Genomic DNA, 9,060 nt, shown 5'->3' with positions numbered 1-9,060 from the left:
AAAATACTTGAAGGAAACATAGGAGAAACAGACTTTAGGGGAACAAGGACAGCTGAGAGAGAGGAAATGCATGGGTTACAGAGAAACATTAGAGATGGCTGTGCTCATTATTTTTATTAAAGGATTTTACTGGTATACACATATGTTAAAATATCAAACCGTAAACTTTAAATATGGACAGTTTAATGTATGTCAATTATACTCAGTAAGATGGCTGAAAAAGGTATCAGAAAAACTATTTCAGCAGTTTAAAGTTTACAGAGTTTTACTGCTAAGTATTTTATTTCTCTTGGTGAATGTTCTACTTCCAGTGAATGTATATACAAAGCTGATGGTTAAAGTGCTTTATAAATATAAATCAGGTCAAGGTGATTGATAGAGTTCTTCAACTCTGCCATAACTTCAGTTATATCTCAGGTACTTTTCCCAACAACACTTGCTGATGGAAGTTTGTTAAAATCTTTAAGAGTGAATAACTTTCTTTTTTTACGTTTTTTTTTTTTTTTCATTTCTAAACATCTTTTTCCTAGAAAAAAGATACAATTAAGTCTTAAAAACAGGCCACATTTCAATACTTTAATCCTCAGACTCCAGGTTCTTTCACAAGCTACACTGCATCATTTGTACGTGGTATAATGGGTTCAAGAATAGGCAAACTAAGTTGAAGTAGTCACACCAGCAAATTCACTCAACACTGATAAAAAGGACACAAAATAAAATTCTGCAGGCACGTGGCCATTACCATCATGGAGCTTTGGAAAGCCCTCAGGATCAGTCACATAAGATCTTAAGTTACTCTCGCTTTTCTGCCCTAAGCAACGTGAAGTGACAAACGGCTCCCATGGCCTTTCACTCAACGTTTAAAGTGATTCCTAAGGGTGATTCTTTCCCTCACGTAGACAGAGGTGAAAACACCTGAATTTCTGTTCTGAGCTTTCAGTTAACCCTGAAATATCACATTCTTATCACCAGGCTTCATCAGACAGCACCCCAGAATTAGACTAGGGGTGGGTGGGGGGGACTCTTGCACTTAAATCTATTGTCTAAGCAACTCTCTGGGAAGCGTCAGTGGGTGAAGCTCTGCACATCCTGTAGGCAGGATGTAACACAAATCAACATGGGAGACGTCCACACTGGCGATCAGCGTGGGAGATGTCCACGCTGGCAGACTTCCAGCCATACAGGAGGCAGCGGGGGCTACAGGCATCCGGCTCACAAGCACTGCTCTCCTCGTTGGGTGACTTGCACCCCTGAACCAAGGCTTAGTGCTGGCATCAGCGTGTTTTTACCATTTTAACTAGAAAGTGGCACAGATGCTGTGTCAAAGTCACCATCAGTTTTCTTAGTTGGATTCTGACTTGGAATCTTGGATACTGATCCAGTCTTGGATTCTGAATTCTGTGTAAATTCCTGTGTCTCTATGACTGTCCAGTGGCTCAAGAGAATCCATTTTTGCAACTCCAACAATTAGATGTTTCACACTCTTCATGGAATCCAGAAGGGCCCTCTCATAGGTCAGCTTTGTCCTGGAGAGACTGGCTTTAAATTTACCAACACCAGCAGCAGCAATGACTGTGAGACACACAGTAAATGTGAGTGTGCCTATAATTAACGCTTGTGATAACATCTCTGTGCCCCAAGCCATCCATTATGGAAAACAAATACTTTCTGCCCTGAATGCCCATGGCGGGGAGTGATGCACCATGTTGATACCTTGCTCACTCTCAGCTGTCAGCTGACCAGAGACACAGGCGTCTTCTGAGAGAACTCTTTCATCTCAGCAGCATCTGTATATAATCGATCCTGCATCATAGATCAGACAGTGAGCAGTAGCTGCTCTGGAGAGAGGCCAGCTGCAACAACGTGCATGCATGCTGTGTGCTCAGTCACTTCAGTCATGTCCAACTCTTGTGACCCCATGAACCCTACCAGGCTCCTCCGTCCACAGGATTTCCCGAGCAAAATTACTGGAGTGGGTTACCATTTCCTCCTGCAGGGAATCTTCCCAACCCAGGGATCGAACCACCCCTCTTGCATCTCCTGCATTGGTAGTCTTTACCACCATGCCACCTGGGAAGCCACTTACTATTGTATTCCACACATTAACTGTGGAAGGGCTCCACAGGGTAAGTTTGAAAATGTTGCCTAAAATATTTGTTTTTGTGTTTTAGTTTCCTATCTCCATGGGCAATAATGGTGGTACTTGGTTCCACACCAGGTTCAGTCACTGCTTGGAGGAAACAAGTGAGAACGTCCCACTCCAGAGAGGACTCTCCTCCTTCCTGCTCAGCAGTTGTTTTGGTACAAAAGCAGTTTAGGCAGTTCAGGATGGGGAACACGTGTACATCCCTGGTGGATTCATGTTGATGTATGGCAAAACCAAACAATATTGAAAAGTAATTAGCCTCCAATTAAAATAAATAAATTTAAATTTTAAAAAAAGCAAGTTTAGAGCAGACTTTAATTTATGTGTAAATAGATTAGATGATGGGTTAATAGAGCCACAGGCAACCATCATTAACCTAACAACTTCAAAAGAATTTTAGATATTAACTCAAATTGTCTTACTCCTTCAGCTAATAGATTTTAAGGTGATAAGAAATGATTTTTACATTTTTTTTAGTAATTGTTAAAAAATTCGAGCCAACATTAATTAGTTCAAGAGAACTTTAAGTTGATTGACGATATGAGTTAAATCTTAAATTTTGTGTCGTCAGGGTATTTTTCTAATAAGGCAGTTTAATTGATGTGGATGACAGTACTGAAATGCAGTTTGCCTTTTTATCTCAGGATCTTGAGTATCTAACATCACTTTTGCCATAGTTGCTTCCAGGCAGCTGGAGGGACTCTAAGAGGAGAAATTCATCACTAATCACACTCCAAAGGACTTTCATCCTGGATCATCAAGGAGTCTCCTTGTGAATCAGAGAAGATAAGAAATAGACACCTTTGGGGGGGGGGGTGCCAAATTTATTCATAAAGCATTTTCACTGCTTCATCCTTTTCCACCAAAATTCTTTCATCTATCTGATTACAAGAAACTCATCCACCACAATCAAAAACCATGCCATGCAAGGGCCCCTGAGAGGACCAGACACAAGAGGACCATGTTCAAGACGTCCATGGAGTCTTGAAAATTGCAAAAACAATTGTATTTTCCTATAACAGTGTACCTCCAAATACGAAAACACTCCAGGCCACTATTTTGTTTACCACCTCACTAGTGCAAGGCCCCCAAATTGTCCCTCTTCCTCTTGCTTCTGCTTTTTTTCTCATCAATAATCTAGCATAAAATACAACAATCGGTTTTATAAACTTGTTTTCCTATTAGCACTCAAGTAGTTGATTTCCTTTGATAATTAAAAAGAGAAGTAATTATAGATTTATAAAGTTTTGTCAGTCACGCCACTTACACAAAAAGTCATGTGATTGTCACAACCTTTGAAATATATAAGAAAATCAAGAGAATAAATTTAAGATATAATTTTGCAAATCATGTTTAATTCCCAGCTAAAAAGTTGTTATCTATCATGTTATTGTTTAGTCACTCAGTCTTGTCCAACTCTTTTGTGACTCCATGGACTATAGCCCACCAGGCTCCTCTGTCTATGGGATTTCCTAGGCAAGAATCCTGGAGTGGGCTGCCATTTCCTCCTCCATGGGATCTTCCTGACCTAAGGATCGAACCCATACCTCCTGCACTGGCAGGCAGATTCTTTACAGTCTGAGCCACCAGAGAAGCCCTGTATCAATTATATCTTACATTATATCATGCAAAATACATAGATAAGGGGTTATCCTTCTATCTATATTTCCACTCTGTACATTGACTACAATGTATATTTTATTACCTAGTTAGGTATAGATTATGATATAAGTAACCTCAGTACTTCTGATGAAGCAATTGTCTAAAACACATTAATTAATTGTAATAAAGATTTATGAAAAGAGGAGAGAAAATAATTCTGTAAAAAGGTTTAAATGATTCTTATAAATCTTTTATAACATACTTGGTTGTATTTCTCTAAAGGCTCTCTTCTTTCCTGGTTGCTATATTTAGACAGAATATCGATAGGACACTTTTCCGTGAGAATGTCCTATTTCAAAAATAAAATTGCAAGAGAGAGATTGGTTCTTTAAGGCTTCTGAAGGTTTCTGCCTGGAGGTGTCAGAACACAAAGGAAGTTCTCTCTTGATGAGCTTGCATTGTGTGGAAAATTACCTTATTTTAAGAAACAAATATCAGTGGTTTTCTTATAACCTAAAGATAGAAAATGTGAATGCAATGTTTCTATTTAGACTTTAAATCTTTCTTAATTGTTCCATAAAATTGTTCTCCATTGACTGCTTATAAAAAGTTTAAGTACTCCAGTAAATATTTCCTCATATATCTGCGAATTAATATATATCCAATAGTTATATATATGTATCTTAATATATCCAATAGTTAATTGGATAGTGATCCAAAGTTTAACATTTTCAAAAATATTTGATCACATTAGACAATGAGACTCTACTGCATGAATGTACCAATACAACTGAATATCACACTCAAGATGAAGAAATTCCAGAGCAGAGGAACAGAAGAACACTGTGAAAGAGCTGAATAAATTGCCAAAATATAACTGCTAGTTCAGTTCAGTTCAGTCACTCAGTCGTGTCCGACTCTTTGTGACTCCCTGAATCACAGCACGCCAGGCCTCCCTGTCCATCACCAACTCCTGGAGTTCACCCAAACCCATGTCCATTGAGTAAGTGATGCCATCCAAACATCTCATCCTCTTTTGTCCCCTTCTCCTTCCCTCAATCTTTCCCAGCATCAGGGTCTTTTCCAGTTAGTCAGGTCTTCGCATCAGGTGGCCAAAGTATTGGAGTTTCAGCTTTAACATGAGTCATACCAATGAACACCCAGGACTGATCTCCTTTAGGATAAACTGGTTGGATCTCCTTGCAGTCCAAGGGACTCTCAAGAGTCTTCTCCAACACCACAGTTCAAAGGCATCAATTCTTCAGCTCTCAGCTTTCTTTATAGTCCAACTCTCACATCCATACATGACCACTGGAAAAACCATAGCCTTGACTAGGCGGACCTTTGTTGGCAAAGCAATGTCTCTGCTTTTTAATATGCTATCTAGGTTGGTCATAACTTTCCTTCCAAGGAGTAAGCGTCTTTTAATTTCATGGCTGCAGTCACCATCTGCAGTGATTTTAGAGCCCAGAAAAATAAAGTCTGACACTGTTTCCACTGTTTCCCCATCTATTTGCCATGAAGGGATGGGACCAGATGCCATGATCTTAGTTTTCTGAATGTTGAGCTTTAAGCCAACTTTTTCACTCTCTTCTTTCACTTTCATCAAGAGGCTCTTTAGTTCTTTTTCACTTTCTGCCACAAGGGTGGTGTCATCTGCATATCTGAGGTTATTGATGTTTCTCCCAGGAATCTTGATTCCAGCTTGTGCTTCTTCCAGTCCAGCGTTTCTCATGATGTACTCTGCATAGAAGTTAAATAAAGCAGGGTGGCAATATACAGCCTTGACGTACTCCTTTTCCTATTTGGAACCAGTCTGTTGTTCCATGTCCAGTTCTAACTGTTGCTTCCTGACCTGCATACAGGTTTCTCAAAAGGCAGGTCAGGTGGTCTGGTATTCCCATCTCTTTCAGAATTTTCCACAGTTTATTGTGATCCACTCAGTCAAAGGCTTTGGCATAGTCAATAAAGCAGAAATGGATGTTTTTCTGGAACTCTCTTGCTTTTTCCATGATCCAGCAGATGTTGGCAATTTGATCTCTGGTTCCTCTGCCTTTTCTAAAACCAGCTTGAACATCAGGAAGTTCATGGTTCACGTATTGCTGAAGCCTGGCTTGGAGAATTTTGAGCATTACTTTACTAGCGTGTGAGATGAATGCAATTGTGTGGTAGTTTGAGTATTCTTCGGCATTGCCTTTCTTTGGGATTGGAATGAAAACTGACCTTTTCCAGTCCTGTGGCCACTGCTGAGTTTTCCAAATTTGCTGGCGTTCTGAGTGCAGCACTTTCACAGCATCATCTTTTAGGATTTGAAATAGCTCAACTGGAATTCCATTACCTCCACTAGCTTTGTTCGTAGTGATGTTTCCTAAGGCCCACTTGACTTCACATTCCAGGATGTCTGGCTCTAGGTGAGTGATCATACCATCATGATTATCTGGGTCGTGAAGATCGTTTTTGTATAGTTCTTCTCTGCTAGACGCAGAGTGATTTTAAGCTGGCTAATTTTAAGAAAGGACACAGGAGAAACTCTGAAAACAGAGTAGAAATTCCCCCTTGTAAGGGAAATCTATAAAGTAAATTAAATTAGAAAAGGGTTAAGTACCAAGAGGTGAGCACCATAGAGGTAACTTTTTCACCTGAGCTGCTTTGTCTACACGTAGGGCACTTCTGTCTGGCTAACATCTCTTCTCCCCTGCTGCCTCCCCAGGAATTGTCTCCTGCCCTGAAGCCCCAGACTCCACCCCTTTCCTTAGATTGTGTGTGTGTGTGTGTGTGTGTGTGTGTGTGTTGTGTGTGCTCAGTCGCTCAGTTGTATCCAACTCTTTGCCACCTCATAGACCGTAGCCTGCCAGGCTCCACTGTCCATGAAATTTTCCAGGCAAGAATACTGGCATGGGTTGACATTTCCTTCTCCAGGGTATCTTCTCAACCCAGGGATCAAACCACATCTCTTGCATCTCCTGCATTAAGAAGAGGGTTCTTTACCACTAGGGATGTTACCTAAGCCTCAGCCAACTGCCTATCTTCTGAGTTTCATATCTTTCTGTGACTCTCATACATACATAATTAATTAATTTTTTCCTCCTCTTTACAGGAACACTTCAGTCAAGAACTCAAAAGCATAGTGGAAGGATTATTTACACTATAAACGTCCTAAATCAGTTGTCAGCATGAATGTTTAAATGAATGAGGGTTCCCATTTCTCTTCCATGAAGAGAAGTATCTGGGTTGTCATTTCTTATGATGGTAAGCATCTCTCCAGCATATACTGCTCTCAAAGAAAGCCTGTGGAACTGTTCTGAAAGCAGGTTATATAAAAATACCTTTCTATCTTAAAAATAGAGAACACTTTATATAAACTAAGTACCTTGTATATGTTGATGTTTGAATTTTACAAAATTATGAAAATATTTGTAAACATGCAAAGATGATATTAGACTTCCAAAAGTAGAGTGAATAAAAAGGTATGAATATTATAATTAGCAAAACAGTGCTACAGATTTGTAATATAGGAATTTCAATTTCATTTCAGACTTTTAAAAATGTATAAGACTATGTTTCCATCTATGGTTACAAAAGGTCCAGTTAAAAGTTGAAATGATTTTCATTTGTCTGGTAGAAGACAACCTTAAATTGAAAGGCACGTTTCTAACCACTAGCTCAGCAAGTCTGGAGCAGTAATGAACACACGAGGCAAGGTTCTGGAAAACACTGAATCTTACTTCTTCCATGCTGCTGATTAATTTCTTCCCCTACCAGCTCCATAAAGAACTGTAGAAATTTGCTCCCTTATCTTTTAATAATACCAAATTTTTTAATGCTACCGAAATCAGACTGATTATATTCTTTGCAGCCAAAGATGGAAAAGCTCATTACAGTCAGCAAAAACAAGACCAGGAACATACTGTGGCTCAGATCATGAACTCTTTATTGTAAAATTCAGACTTAAATTGAAGAAAGTAGGCAAAACCACTAGACCATTCAGGTAGGACCTAAATCAAATCCCTTACGATTATACAGTGGAAGTGACAAATAAGATTCAAGCGACTAGATGTCGTAGACAGAGTGTCTGAAGAACTATGGACAGAGGTTCGTGACATTGTACAGGAGGCAGGGATCAAGGCCATCCCCAAGAAAAAGAAATGAAAAAAGGCAAAACGATTGTCTGAGGAGGCCTTACAAATAGCTGAGAAAAGAAGAGAAGCAAAAGGCAAAGAAGAAAAGGAAAGATATATCCATCTGAATGCAGAGTTCCAAAGAATAGCAAGGAGAGAGAAGAAAGCCTTCCTCAGTGATCAATGCAAAGAAATAGAGGAAAACAATAGAAGGGGCAAGACTAGAGATGGCCTCAAGAAAATTAGAGATACCAAGGGAATATTTCATGCAAAGATGAGCACAATAAAGGACAGAAATGGTATGGACCTAACAGAAGCAGAAGATACTAAGAGGTGGCAAGAATACACAGAAGAACTATACACAAAAAATTCTTAATGACCCAGATAACCACAATGTTGTGATCACTCACCTAGAGCCATACATCCTGAATGCAAAGTCAAGTGGGCCTTAGGAAGCATCACTACGAACAAAGCTAGTGGAAGTGACGGAATTCCAATTGAACTATTTCAAATTCTAAAAGATGATGCTGTGAAAGTGCTGCACTCAATATGCCAGCAAATCTTGAAAACTCAGGAGTGGCCACAGGACTGGAAAAGGTCAGGTTTCATTCCAGTCCCAAAGAAGGGCAATGCCAAAGAATGTTCAAACTACCACACAATTGCACTCATCTCACATGATGGCAAAGTAATGCTCAAGATTCTCCAAGCTAGGCTTCAACAGTACATAAACTGTAAAGTTCCAGATGTTCAAGCTGGTTTTAGAAAAAGCAGAGGAACCAGAGGTCAAACTGCCAACATCCACTTGATCACTGAAGAATCAAGAAAGTTCCAGAAAACATCTACTTTTGCTTTATTGACTATGCCAAAGCCTTTGACTGTGTGGATCACAACAAACTGTGGAAAATTCTGAAAGAGATGGGAATACCAGACCACCTGACCTGTCTCCTGAGAAATCTGTATGCAGGTCAGGAAGCAACAGTTAGAACTGGACATGGAACAACAGACTGGTTCCAAACAGGAAAAGGAGTACGTCAAGGCTGTATATTGCCACCCTGCTTTATTTAACTTCTATGCAGAGTACATCATGCAAAATGCCAGACTGGATGAAGCACAAGCTGGAATCAAGATTGATGGGAGAAATATCAGTAACCTCAGATATGCAGATGATACCACCCTTATGGCAGAAAATGAAGA

General features: G+C 39.6%; 1 long non-coding RNA gene across 1 annotated transcript; it reads left to right on the top strand.

The window, feature by feature from the left end:
• Positions 1-1,020: 1,020 nt before the first annotated feature.
• Positions 1,021-3,296, top strand: LOC133260210 (uncharacterized). Its single transcript, XR_009740686.1, has 3 exons — positions 1,021-1,592; positions 2,172-2,301; positions 2,824-3,296. It is a non-coding gene; the product is annotated as an uncharacterized LOC133260210 (long non-coding RNA).
• The last annotated feature ends 5,764 nt before the right edge of the window (positions 3,297-9,060 follow it).

Source organism: Bos javanicus, chromosome 14, assembly GCF_032452875.1.
Source record: "Bos javanicus breed banteng chromosome 14, ARS-OSU_banteng_1.0, whole genome shotgun sequence".
NCBI lineage: Eukaryota > Metazoa > Chordata > Mammalia > Artiodactyla > Bovidae > Bos > Bos javanicus.
Note: the sequence above shows the minus strand (reverse complement) of the source record. Positions and strands in the feature narration are given on the sequence as shown.